The sequence below is a fragment of the Chelonoidis abingdonii genome, chromosome 7, assembly GCF_003597395.2.
Source record: "Chelonoidis abingdonii isolate Lonesome George chromosome 7, CheloAbing_2.0, whole genome shotgun sequence".
Taxonomy (NCBI): domain Eukaryota; kingdom Metazoa; phylum Chordata; order Testudines; family Testudinidae; genus Chelonoidis; species Chelonoidis abingdonii.
Window position 1 is genome coordinate 25765312 of NC_133775.1, and position 14732 is coordinate 25780043.

The following is a 14732-nucleotide window of genomic DNA, read 5'->3' on the forward strand; positions in this document are numbered from 1 at the left end:
CCAGTGCAGGCATGTACCAGCAAGTTGCATGTTAGTAGTGTGCTGAGATCTGGTGGTTCCTGTTTGGACAAGCAGGAACCTTATTCCCTCCAAATAACATGGTTATCAGTGGGGATAAGGGTCTGTGCCCATGCTTACCCTTTACAGCCATAGCTCATGAAACTACAGTCTGGCTACAGAGCTGACCTGACAGAAGTAGCTTAGCAGCTACAGGATGTGGTAGTGTGTACATTTGAAAGCAAAATGGGACTGCCTACAAAACTGTTTGGATGCCACTGTGACCAATGCCATCTGTATTATTAAAAGCAGCAAAGAGTCCTGTGGCACCTTATTGACTAACAGACGTATTGGAGCATGAGCTTTCGTGGGTGAATACCCACTTTGTTGGATGCATCCAATATGTCTGTTAGTCTGTAAGGTGCCACAGGACTCTTTGTTGCTTTTACAGACCCAGACTAACATGGCTACCCCTCGGATATCTGTATTATTATGACTCTCCACAACATCTCTGAGGATAAGGGCAAGAATTTTCACATGGAGTAGGCCTGACACCATTGGTTTGCAGATCTAGTACAGGCAACCAGAAAGTGCTTTGTCATTACTGAGACTACTCCAGGCAAGCAAAGGAAATACAAGTGATTCCTTCTGTTGCCATATGCTTTCAGTGCAGGGTGACACATGAGGAAATGTGCCCTGTAGAGCTGTAAGAGATATATGAGTTTATTTGTTGTTGCTTTTATGTAGTAGGAGTTTGATATTTTATTAAAAGCTTTCAAAAACTTCATGACTATCTTTTTTCAAGCAAGTCAATTTATTAACATAACCAGAAGTATTCTGAAAACCATTGCAAGCATCCTAGTTCCCTATACACAAGTAAGTAAAAGTGCAAACTTGCAGAATTGTGCCATTACCTAAAGTGTCATTGCTAACTGGATGTTATATGTGTATCCATTCTCATTACCTGCAGATTTACCCATTGTACATGGATATAGTAAATGGGGAACATCTGCCCATTCCAGGTCATAGAATGGGTCATAGCCAACCCCATCGTTGGATTGTTCATTGGCTGCACAGGGTGCAGGGTGTGGTAAAGTGAAGGAGAGTCTGTAGGCATTAGTGATGGTGCAGGTGCTGGAGGCTGCTAGCCATCAGGATGGGCAGCCCTCACACTGCTTCCTCATCCTGTGGGCATGATCAAAAACTGCATCACTAGTCTCCCTAACTGCCTTCTCTCTTTCCATCTCCTGCTCCTCCAGGTGTTTGTTGTTCTGACCTGTGCCATATCTCAAGCAACAGGTCATCTGAGCCTTTTCCTTTTTCCATGCTGGTTTAGAGTCCTCTCCTCAAGAGACCTGGATGATTGCCTTGATCCAACAGGGCCTTCAACTTTTAAAATTATTTTTGGTTCATAGAGAAGAATATCTCCCATCTATCATACCATAATTTTATACTTTTGTTCCATCTTTACACACAGGCATCTTCAGAAACTCCAGGTAGCCATGTATCCAGATCAAAGACATAAGGAATTTCAGATTTAATTAAATATACCAGGAACTGATTGGGGGGTGGTTAGGCTATTTAGACCAGGGGCCTGTTACCAGTATTGGTTTCAGTATTATTTCAGGCTGGGAAAGCCTGCTGGAAGTCCCCAAGGGGAAGAGAGAGAAAATGTTCCAGGCTAGTGCTGGAATTCCATCTATCTATACATACAATGGAGATCTTTTCATCACTTGCTGGCTGAACAACATATCAAAGAGTGGAGAGGGCTGTTAAGCTACAAAGCAACCACTGGAAGTTTACCCTGCCCAGAAATCTCACTGAGATTCTCCTGCATGAAAAATTCTCAAGCACTACCTGCCATGAGGGGAGGAAAATTCAGTTGAACATTAACAGGATACTGAATTAGGATGTGGAGTCTTGCTAATAGCAGAACCAATTCCCCCTACTTTCTTCTCCCCAGCTCAGACACCATGCTTTGGGTGGACCGGGTCAGTAGACCAAGTACGGACATCCACAAGGGACTTTTTTCACTTAATACAGCCACTGAGGTTTATAATCTATGCTGTCTGGGACAAGGCTCTAATGCAACATTTCCCAAACTGTGTTCCGCGGAACACTGGTGTTCCACACAATGAGAATAGGTGTTCTGTGAAAGAATCATAATTTAAAAAAAGGATCTTTAAATTTTTTTTGATTTTAAATTTGGCATATTTGAAGCAGTTTACAACTCTTTTTGAATGACTACAATTTAACATAAAACTCTTTTTCCAGTTATTGATCTCATATTGAATATCATGGCGTAAAGAGAATGTAGCACGCAAGCATGTTGATGTCTACCCCTTTCGGGCACGCTTCAGTGATTTTGTACCGCTTCCACTCGAGGCTGCGCGAACTGCAGTGGTATGCACACACTATTCTCTTTACGCCATGTTGAATATAACATATAATATAAGGTTATATTCGCCATGTTGAATATAACATATTCAAACCTGTGGGTCTTTACTGTGTGTGCGATAAGCACAACTAAACTAGCTTCACTCAAAACAATATAAATATTTGTGACAAACAAAATTTGACAAAAATCAGTATTTCTAAATATTGTTACTAAACCTAATCACCATGGATTTGTGGCTAAAAGAAGGAACTTTGAAACGAAAAGCAAGTTCTTCTGGTACTCCAACTAAAACGAGCAAAATATTGTGACACTTCAAAGTGAGGATGAACAATTGCAGTCTTTTGTTGCTGAAAAATCTGTTAGTACTAGTGAGTTATCCAAGGTGAAAGAATTTCCACCAAAGTATATCAAAAAACAAGAAGCAGCAGGTGTTAAAAGACCAAAACGAAAGTATGATGAAAGTTATTTGTCTTTCGGTTTTACGTGTGTTGGAAATAAAGATGTTCCTGATGCGCAGTGCATCATGTGCAACAAAATACTAGCAAACAATTCACTGGCTCCTGCTAAACTTCGTAGGCATTTGGAAACCAAGCATGCTGAATACAAAGACAAAAAGATATAATTTTTTCCAAGAGGAAGCGTGACTCACTTGGAAATTGTAATCTTTTGATGATTAAAATTGCTGAAACAGACAACAGAAGTGCAACAGAGGCATCTTATCGAGTAAGTTACCATATAGCGCTTGCTGGAGAAGCTCACACTATTGGAGAAACGCTTATCAAGCCTTACGCGAAAGCTATTGTAAGGTGTATGTTGAGCGAGTAGTCTGGTAAAAAAAATTGATGCTGTACAGTTGACAAATAATACTGTTGCATGCCTTATTAAAGATCTCGCCGATGACATTGAAAAAGAGCTAGTTTGCTGACTGAAAATTTGCCATGAGTATTCATTGCATCTAGATGAGTCCACTGACGTTTCAGGACTTGCTGTGCTACTAGTATTTGTCCGATATAGATTTAATAATATTATTGAAGAGGACCTGCTCTTATGTGAATCTCTGCAAAGCAACACAACTGGAGAAGAAATATTCAACTGCATCAACAATTTTATCAGAAAGCATGAGATTAGTTGGGGCAAATGTATTGATGGATGTACTGACGGTGCTCAGACAATGACCGGGAAGATCAAGGGAGCTGTAACACGAATCATAAATGTGGCACCAGAAAGCACTAAGAGCCACTGTGTACTACACAGACAAGCACTTGCAGTTAAAAAAATACCAGCATATCTGAAAATTGTGCTCGATGAAGCAGTACAAATTATCAATTTTGTCAAATCTCAACCACTTCAATCCAGGTTATTTAAAATTTTGTGTGAGGAAATGGGTAGTCAGCACAAAGCACTTCTTTTACGTACGGAAGTGAAGTGGCTATCCAGAGGAAAAGTGCTTGTGAGGCTTTCTGAGATTTGTAGTGAACTACTGGTATTCTTCACTTCAGATAATTCAGGACGAAATTTAATGATTGTCTGACAAATTCCTCGTGGCTAATGAGACTTGCGTATCTTGCAGATATTTTTGCAAAATTAAATGAAATTAATCTGTCGCTGCAAGGAAAGGAAGTGACTCTTTTTACTACAATGGATAAAATTTTGTCGTTAAAAAATAAACTGGAATTCTGGCCATCTTCTGTAGAACAGAATAACTTCGACTGCTTCCCTACAGTACATGAATTTCTGACTGAAATAAATTCTACAGTCCATGAAGAAGTTTCTAGCACCAATTTACAGCACTTACGTGACTTGCAGGCCTTTTTATTAGAATATTTTCCTACAACTACTGATGATAGTGCTTGGGTTCGAAATCCATTTGTAATTACAGCTGAACCAGTCGGGTTTACTGCACATGATTATGAAAGCCTAATTGACTTAATTTCTGACTCCGATTTGAAACAAAAGGTTAAGGATCTTCCACTGAATAATTTTTGGAGCAACCTAATAGAAGAGTACCCTAATGTGGCTAAACATGCAGTTCGAGTGCTCCTTCCTTTTCCAACTTATTTGTGTGAGATGGAATTTTCATATTATACTGCAACAAAAACCAAATATAGGAATAGACTTGATGCTGCGCCTGACATGAGGATTCAACTTTCCAGCATTATTCCTAATATTAAGCGAATTTGTGATTGAAAAACACAGAAACACCAATCCCATTAAGTCCAAATTTGTATTTGTTTGTAAAAATAGATTTTCCTAGTAAAAATCTAATTTGTTTGGTGTTTGTGTATATATAAAAAGTTTTTTTTTAAGTAGAACACTGCTTTTAATTTTGACTTTTGCACTTGATTTTTGTACTACTTTATACACACTTTCTAGTTAGAAATTGTTAGTTCAAGTTATTTCAAATTTATATTTGCTTTGTTTTATAAAATAAAATATATTTGAGCATAAATAATGCAATTTTTTATTTGAAAACCAAATGACTACAAAATAATATTATAAATGTTCTGTAATAGGCTAAAAAGTGTTTTGTGGCCAAAAAAGTTTGGGAAACACTGCTCTAATGCTAGTAACGCGTAACTGTATCAGTCTACCAGTGTGACGTAGCTACAAACAGAGCAATATATGCAGAAATGTGTACTCGTGCTTGCTAAACCTGTAATCTCGATTTTCTTTTTTAAGTGGAAACTTAGTTACATGTTTAATTTTTTCCGCCCACTTGGAAGCCCTCTTGGCTACATGGCGGTCCAACGGAAGGAAGAGGGCCAGGGAAATGGCATGACTTCCACCCTCAACGGAGTCTGAAGCCATCCCATTCCAATAACCCTCCATAACTATTTCATTGGCCATAACCCAGAAATCTCTCCCATTTAATGCTACAATTTTCCCTATAATTATAATAAAGATGTTGGCTGCTGCTTACCCAGCTGCTGATCTGTTCCAGACTCCGTGCCACTCCCTCCCCAGGCTGTTCCCTGGGCCCATCCCTGAACAGATCCTCAGAAAACAGGGCCAAGAGGGCCACGAGCCAGCTGTAGGGCCTGATCTGGGATATGTTCCTGTGACTCTGCCTCCTCTCCTACCAGGGTTTCCTCCGGTGGCTCCAGTCTAAAAATCTTACTGTTCCTGCAAAGAACCCTGCCATCCAAGACTGTAGGAACACTAAAAAGGCCTGTTATTTATGGTCACAGTTGTATTTGTGGGAAGGTTTTCATTTTGATCCTAGAGAAGTTTTTAATTTTGCCATTCTGTATACTTTTCACTCTGACACAGTAATGGCCGTGCTGTGACGTGAAACATTTTCTGGGACCAAATACAACTTTGTTTGAAGGACAGATATGTGGTAGGATCCCTAGCGAAATCAGTCATGTACAACTGAGCATTTCACATGCAGTCTCTCAATAAGTAGTGGGTGTGATATAATTTGAAGTGCAATGTATTATTACTAGTTCAGGAAAGATGATCAATCGGTGCAAGCTGGTGAAAAAATAACTCAGTCACAAATCTGACAGTCTGATACAGGGGTGGGCAAACTACGGCCCACGGGCCGGATCCAGCCCCTCAGTGCTTTGAATTCATCCCATGGGATTGCCACCCCTGTGGCGCTGCAGGCCCCACTTTGCTCTGGGAAGTTACCAGCACTATATCCCTGCAGCCTCTGGGGGAGGGTGGGACAGAGGGCTCTGTGCACTGCTCTTGCCTATGGGTAACCTCCCCCAAAGCTCCCATTGGCCGAGAACGGGGAACCTGCCCTGAGCCCCCTGCTTGCACCTCAACCCCCTCCTGCACCTCACACCTCTCCTTCACCCCAATCTCCTGTCCTGAGCCCCCTGCTGCACTGCACACCTTCTGCACCCCAACGCCCTGCCCTGAGCCTCCCTGCCATAACCACACCCTTGCTGCACCCCAATCCCCTGCCCTGAGCCCCCTGCTGCACCTCACAATTCTCCTGCACCCCAACCCCCTGCCCTGAGCCCTCTTTTGCACTCCACACCCCTCCCTGCACCACTGCCCTGAGCCCCTTTCCACAGTGCACCCCTCCTGCACCCCAACCCCCTTCCCTGAGCCCCCTCGTACATCCTGCACTCCTCTTCTGCCCCAACACCTTGCTCTGAGCCCCTTCCTGCACACTGCACCGCCTCCCACACCCCGCACTCCCTCCTGCACCCCAACCCCCTGCCCCAGGCCTACATTCATGGCCCTGCATGCAATTTCTTCCCCCTAGTGTGCCCCTCAGACCAAAAAGTTTGCCCACCACTGGTCTAATACATCCTTGTAAAAAACAAGCTTTAATAGTTAGTCACTCTGAAAAATTGCACTGATCTATGATTTAATCTTAGCTAGGGTTCCTGATACTTCCTCGAAAGTCCCAGAAATATGGTAGTTGTGGCACCAAAGCATTTTCCATTTCTAACCAGAACACTGTAAACAGAGATGAACCATTAACTATTACTAAATTAAGACTCCACTCCTGTAAGCACTGATGCATGTGACTGTACAAAGGCCTACGTTTTTGCAGGGGACTAAATTGTCTTCAGATTCTGGTGAGACCGTGGATGTCAGTACTACTATTATTTATTTACAGTGACATATTATACTCACAATAAATTTGATTCAGATCTGTTCCCTCTCTTGTCTTTGTTTTGGCATTTATTTGACCTGGTAATAATTAGCTTGTTACTCACTTATAAACATTATGTTTAATTCTATATTGCTTGGTTCTTGGGCAGGGAAGTGAACTAATTAGATTACAAGCACACACAAAAAATGTGAGAGACAATGTGGCCCTCTACTAAATTTGTACAGGGATTTTTAGATTCTGAAGTAGTCACAGCTGAAAAAATGTCTTGATATTTATTGTGTATTTAAATCATAGAATCAGTCTAATTATAAACAGCATTAGACAAGAAATGTAATTAGAAATGTTGTTTAACTTTTAATGATTAATTAAAGCCACTGAATTAATTGCAACCAACCAGTTACATTCGGGCAACCATGGAAGTGTTTGTTTTGCTAAGAAAACTGATTATCTAATTAAAAAGTCTTACAGTTAGTCCTGAGGTTGTTTACCCCTAGGTGGAAGGAAACATGAATATAGAGGATCAGTCAGTGCTACATCTCTCTTCTTTTAAATTCACTATTTTAATGAAATCTGTGGGGAAAAAAATGTCAGTGTCACCATGGTAACCAGGACATCTTGTTTTAGAATGTACACTACAAAAAGGTACATAGAAGAGACAGAATAAAATTAGTCACTTCAAAAAGTGTTGATTTCTGGGGAAAGCAAACATTGCACAATCGGAATTACAATATGAAGGAATTTGCATTTTCTTTTGGAGAAAAAGGATATAAAAATTGTTTTGGTAATTTTTCTTTTCATGACTGCAGCTATTTTCAGCTAAAATAGTACCCACTTGCAAGAATCAAATGCCTTTTCCCCACTATGCTGTACGTAAGCAATGCCCCCATTCATAGTTTACCAACCAGCCACCTTTCCCATTATTTAAATGAGTCTAGTCATACACAAACATTATCACAGTCAATCATATCACTTATTTCTACATTTCAGTGTCCAAATTTAGTGTTCTACCTTTCCCCCTATGCAGTTTGAAGTCTTGAGCAGGAAATCTCTAGATAATAATTGTCAGAAAATTAAATTTAGCTTGTTTCTAACAATTGGGAGGAAATAGATTGCACGGATAAACAGAAAATATCACTTTTTAACATCCACTTATGTACCTATCCATGACTCCTAAGGAAAATTTTGCTCAGGTGACTTGTGCGATGTAATATGCAATATTTTACAGAACCTATAAGACCTGCCAGTCATGTCAGCTGGTCCCCAGATTCATTTTGAAATGAGTTTACTTTAGAGAGAAGAGCTTTAATTTGGGATCTGGCACTATTTTGGTTTTAGGCAGGGAATTAAATTTGACATACAAAAACCTTCACACAGTCCGTGATGTGACAAGCATGTTGACTCCTCCTTTCTAGGACCTCAGCAAAGAGAAGTATAACCTACAACATTTTCTTCAGCTAGCCTCTAGATGATACCTAAGTAGCATATATATTGCATGCAGGTGTCACACCCCAATGGCCCCCTCCCTCAGGAGGTCCCTTGGGGAGGCAGATCAGCATTGTATGTTACTAACGCTGTTATAGGCATTGCAAGGTATTTCAGCAAGGGTTAAAGGAGTGAGTATGGAGTGAAAGATTCCTTTGCAGGTTTCAAGAGGCCAAAGGGGGAGGAAGGGAGAAGGGAATGGGTTAATTCGACGCTCCAGCTAGGTCCGAAGATAAGGAGCGGACTCCAGCTGCTCAAGGGCAATGCACACAAACAGACTCTTTGATGTCAAAAAGTCGGGAGCTTGTATCTCAACCCTGACCAGCCGTAAAAAATGAAAAGAGAAGCAAGCTGAACCAGACTGCAAGGGATTGCAAAAACTAGTGAGATGGTGAAGGCCAGTGAGGGGGAAAATAACTGTTTTGCGTCCCGGAAGCTGGTGTGTTTTGGGAAAGCTGGAGAAGCCACAAAAAGCTGGTTTGGACTGGTACACAGAGCATGGGGGACAGAGGTCCCTGAATGAGATGCCCCTCGGACTTAAAGCCCTCCTAAAAGCTGAAGAGATAAATAGTTGACCCTGGACGGTCTGTGCACAGGTCAGAACTCTCATGTGTCCTTTTCCCTCTTCTTCTTACGTTACACCCAGGCTTGGCCAGCCTCGGGTTGTGCATGTGAGAGTATAAAAGTGGGTTAGGGCACAGGCACTAACGCTTTCTTCCTTCCTCTGAGTGACATGGGGGCGGACCCATCACTCACTGCTGTTATTTTATTAATAAACCTTTATTAATAAACCTTTAAAACATCTCCTCCCCTAACATTCCTGTGGCCTCAGCCTGATCACTTGATGCCTCAGGCAGATTGGTAACATAAATCTGTCACATTTTTGGTGGAGAATGTGGGCACGAATGGTTAAATCTTTGACTAGTCCCTGAAAGACCGGTACTTACTTAGCCAGTGCTTCCAGGCAGGTGCGTTTTGCTTTTTCCGCCTGGAAGTCCTGTCTTAAGGGCGGCAACTTGTCCTGAGCGTAGGCTTGGGTTGCCATCTGGCTAGTAATTTTCACTTTTAGTTGCTTAATTTTTACTAACTGTCAGGTACACATTGCCTTTTTTTTTTAAAAAACAAAACAAAACTTTTTTTTTCCTGTTTCAACACTGTTTGATACCACATGGCCGCTACAGTTCATATTAATTTCAATGGTTTTTGCCCTTTTGCTTTTTATACTTGGCATACAGGTTTAAACAAATTTTGCCATGAATGCATACTTCACAGTGGGACCCCAAGGGTTATATTTCACCTTGCTGAGAGCCCTCTTCAGCTGGGAGAGGTCCTCACCCACCCATGAAAGAGGCAACCGGATTTTTGTTGCCCCTTCCATAGCTCAGGCATTAGGACCACCTGCCTCCTGTGACACCACTGGGACTCCCATGTCTGCGCTACTTAATGCCTGTGCATCCAGCCCTGACCCCACCGTGTACGCCATCTTTGCCCACGACTGCGGGACACCCGAGACGGCAGTTGAACCCTTCTGGTTTTTGATCATGTTGTTACAATGTTACAAGTGGTAACAAATTTGTCACACAGATAACTCAATAGCTGAAAGATATGGGAAACAGATCCCACCAACCAAGATAAGGAATGTAGTGCTATCAGAGTGCATAAGAAAATTCTCTCCACCTGACTTTGACAAACTTATGTATTCCTCTGGGCTCCACGTGGGTCTTTTCTTGCTGTGGTTATTCATCAGTTAACACCGGGAACAGCTGTACCTTAACTATCATTTAGGGAAATAACAAAGTAAGCCCAATAGTCATCAGAGTAGCCAATCCAAATATTTTTCCCTTCTGGGGGGGCGGGGGGAAGGGATTATCCAATACATCCACTCAACGTTCTTACTCCTCACTAGAAACAGAGGCAGATATTTTTGGTGGCCCCATGTTCATCAAGCTTAAGTGCTAAATCATAATCCACTGGAGAGGGAGGTGAAACAGAAACAACCCCCACTGTTCTTCAAGATGTGTTGCTCATATCTATTCCAATTAGGTGTGTGCACGTGCCGCCTGCATGGCTGTTGGAAACTGTTCCCTAGCAGCTACCTGTCGGGTGGGCTCTGGAGCCCCCTGGAGTGGCGTCAATATGGCGCTCTATATATATGACCTAGCCAGCCCGACCCCCCTTCAGTTCCTTCTTGCCAGCAACTCTGACAGAGGGGAAGGTCAGGGGGAACAGAATAGATATGAGCAACACATCTCAAAAACAACAGTTACAAAAAGGGTAAGTAACTGTTTTTTCTTCTTCGAGTGCTTGCTCATATCAATTCCAGCTAGGTTACTCCCAAGTCTTACCTCGGAGGAGGGGTCGGAGTCAGGTTATTGCAGATTGAAGAACCTCTCTGCCGAAGGCCGCATCGTCTCGAGATTGGTGGACGATGGTGTAGTAAAGGTGTGCGCTGAAGACCATGTGGGAGCCCTGCAGATCTCCTTAAGAGGTACATGGGCCAGGAGGCCTGTCAATGAGGCCTGAACCCTCGTGGAGTGAGCTGTAATAGCAGGCGCAAGAACCTTTGCCAAGTCACAACAAGTGCGAATACACGCCGTGATCCAGGAAGAGATCCGCTGGGAAGAGACTGGGAAAACCTTTCATCCGCTCTGCTAAAGCGTTGAACAGCTGGGTTATTTTGTGGAACGGCTTTGTTCGGTCTATATAGAAGGCGAACACTTTTTTAATGTTCAGCAAATGCAGCTGCTGTTCACGAGGGCTGGTGTGTGGTTTTGGGTAGAAAACTGGCAGAAAAATGTCCTGGCTAACATGAAAGCGGGACACGACTTTGGGAAGAAAGGCTGGGTGAGGTCTAAGCTGAACCTTGTCCTTATGAAAAATCAGGTACAGAGGCTCAGACGTGAGGGGCCACAGTTCAGACACACGTCGTGCCAAGGTGATGGCCACCAAAAAAGGAACCTTCCAAGAGAGATAGAGGAGCGAACAGGAAGCTAACGGCTCAAGTGAGGACCCATGAGGTAAGAAAGGACTAAATTAAGGTCCCAGACCGGAACAGGGGGCTTCATCTGGGGATGAATCTTCTTCAAACTTTTCAAGAAACGTCCCACGATGGGGTGCGCAAACACTGGGATGAATAGCTGTGAGATGAACCTTGAGAGAACCAAATGCCAGGCACTGGTCTTTCAAGGGCAGGAGATAATCCAGGATACATGGGATTGAAGCCTGGAGCGGAAGTACTTGCCTTTGGGCACACCAGATAGAAAACCTTTTCCATTTTGCTTTGTAAGTGACCCTGGTAGATGGCTTGTGGCTCTCCAGAAGCACCTGCTTCACCGGGTCCGAACAGGTGAGCTCTGTCTGGTTCAACCACTGATCTTCCAGGCCATGAGGTGGAGCAACTGAAGGTCCAGGTGAAGGAAGCGGCCATGATTCTGCAAGATGAGGTTGGGAGCGAGAGGTAGACGTACCAGGAACAGGACTGACAGGTCCATGAGGGTGGGATACCAGCACTGGCGAGGCCAAGCTGGAGCCACCAGTATGATGCCACCCTGTCCCTGCGAACCTTGAGAAGCATCTTGTGGATGGAAATGGTGGGAAGACATAACAGTTGACCGGACCATGGAATCAGGAATGCATCTGCGATCGAGCCTGGCCTGTGACCCTGCAAGAAGCAGAAGTTTGGACACTTCCTGTTGATCCGCGTGGTGAACAGGTTGATTCGGGGAAACCCCCAACTGCGGAAGATTGAGTGGACGATGTCCGGACCAATCGACCACTCATGCATAAGGAACCATATGCTCAAGGTGTCCACCAGCTTGTTCTGAATGCCTGGCAGGTATGAAGTTTGGAGAAGGATGGAGTGGGATAGACAAAATTCCCACAGTAAGAGGGCTACCTCACTCACTGGTCCGACGTAATAAGTGACCATGCACGGTAGAAGTGAGAGATGATTTAGGAAGGGAGGATAACTGGTCAGGTTGTGGACTGGTAATCCATACCTGTAGACACCTTCAAAAGGGGTGCTTAGGGCCTGGAGGGGGCTTGGACTGTCCCTGTCCCTGCTCAGGAGGAGGGTGTGATGGCCTACACCGATTACCTATTCCTCCTGCGGGAGAAGTCCTGCCTGGGCCTAGTGGGAAAAGACAGCTGCTGGGTGGTCTGCGGTTTGAAAGGCTTCCTTTGGGTCGCCAGGGTATGCATGCCAAGGTATGCAGTCTAGAGTTTGTCTGCTCAGCAAACAGGCCCTGGCTGTCGAACAGGAGGTCCTGAATTGTTTGCTGAACTTCCGGGGGGAGACCCAAGGATTGGAGCCAGGCATTGCATCTCATAATGAAACCCTATGCCAGGGTACGTGCTGCCGAGTTTGCAGCATCTAAAGAACCCTAGAGGGAAGTCTGAGCTATGATTCTGCCTTTCTCAGTGATGGCCCCCAGTTCAGCCCTTGACTCGGAAGGGAGAAGCTCTTTGAACTTTTGAATTGCAGACCACGAGTTGTAACTGTACTGGCTCAGGATCGCGAGCTGGTTAGCCAACCGGAGAGAAAGGCCCCCTGTTGAATAAACCCTTTCTCCCAAACAAATCAAGGCATTTATCGTCTCTTGATTTGGGCATGGACCTCTGCTGACCCTGCTTCTCTTTTTCATTCACAAGGGAAAACGGAGATGGATGGGTGAAAAGATATTTGTACCCTTTATTAGGGACAAAGTACTTTCGTTCAGCCCCTTTGGCCATAGAGGGAATGGAGGCAGGCATTTGCCAAATAGTCTTGGTGTTAGATTGATCGTCTTTCGCATGGGTAAGGCCACCTGAGAGGGACCTTCTGGTGCCAGAATGTCCACCACAGGGTCCTCATCCTCTACCACTTCCTCCACCTGGAGGTTCGTATTTAGGGCCACCCTTTGGAGGAGCTCCTGCAGGGCCCTGTAGTCCATGGGTGGTGGGCTGGATGCGGAGGTACCGCCACCACCTTGTCAGGAGATTTGGAGTGGTGCCGGGAGGTCGATTGGCACTGCAAAGTGGGGCTTTGCCTTGATGGAGAGCAGTGCAGTGATGTAGAGTGCTGCCGCTATCGAGGCACGTGCCAAAGCGGGATCTGGAACGGTGCCGCTAACAGGACAGGTGCTGTGCTGGGGAGCAGTACCACAAAGTGGGTCGGTGCTGAGATGAGGTACAGTGCTGTGATATAGAGCAGTACTGCTCTGCACAGAGCAGTGCCAGTCTATCGAGTGACGATGGGGAAGTGCAGTCTGAGGTCGATGCGAGTGGTGCCGCGAGGTCACAGATTGGGAGCAGGACCACGACCTATCAGCTGACGACCACCTAGAGTGGGAATGGCTCCAAGCATTGGGGCTACAAGACCAGTGGCGTGAGTCAGACTAGTGCCATGAGTCAGATCGGCGCAGGGCATAAGTACGGTGCTGGGACTCAGAGCGGCACGGAGATCCTGGTTGGGGGACAGACAGCCTGAACATAGCCGGTTTGCCTCTGGAAGGTGCTGGGCCTTGGGGTAGTGGAGGCCTCGAGACTGGAGACTTGGGTGCCGTCATTTCGATAAGCCCCCTAGCAGCCTTGAAAGTGTCCAGTGTGAAGGGTAGCATGACCTCCTCCACCTGCAGCTGCCGGGAGTCCAGGACCATGGGGCTTCCTGGGAAGACGGGAGCCCATAAAGGTTGAGCCCGACTGGAGGGTCTGTTGGCTATAGGCCCATGCGCCGCACTGTGCCCTGCCAAGGCTGCGGTTTCCATATCAGGCCATTGTGGAGGCTTGTCCTTAGCCTGCTTCTTGCAGGCAGCTGGCGAGTGGGAGAGGTGCCGAGGGGAATGCTTCTGGGCCCCGGGAGACCGCAGACCCTTGGGAAGGTGTGCTGAGTCCTTTTTCAGTGCTGCCGATAGCACCACCAGAGGAGCACTCTGCACCGAGGCACTCGGGGCCAGGTCCTGCTGTAGACAGAGGGCAGACTTCATGAGGAGTTGTTTTAAACAAATGTCCCTCTCCTTTCTAGTGCAAGGTTTGAAGGCCTTGCAGATCTTGCACTTGTCTGCCTTATGGGCTTCTCCCAGACACAGGAGTCGTGAGGGTTGCCCATGGGCATAGGTTTGGTGCAGGAGCTACAGGGTTTGAAGCCCTGGGACGGCAGGCCCCAGAGCCTGCGGGGTACTCATTGAAGAGGGGGGGGAACCAACGTAAAGACTACAATTAACAACTAGAAGAGAACAATTAACTAACAATGGGTAACTATATACAAAGATAAGCAGAAGAGCTAGGTATTAATGGAGC

The 14732-nt window shown here is 44.9% G+C and overlaps 1 pseudogene; it reads left to right on the forward strand.

Moving 5' to 3' along the window:
* The first annotated feature begins 2684 nt into the window (after nucleotides 1-2684).
* LOC116837786 (zinc finger BED domain-containing protein 5-like) lies at nucleotides 2685-4609 on the forward strand (annotated as a pseudogene).
* Nucleotides 4610-14732: the final 10123 nt, after the last annotated feature.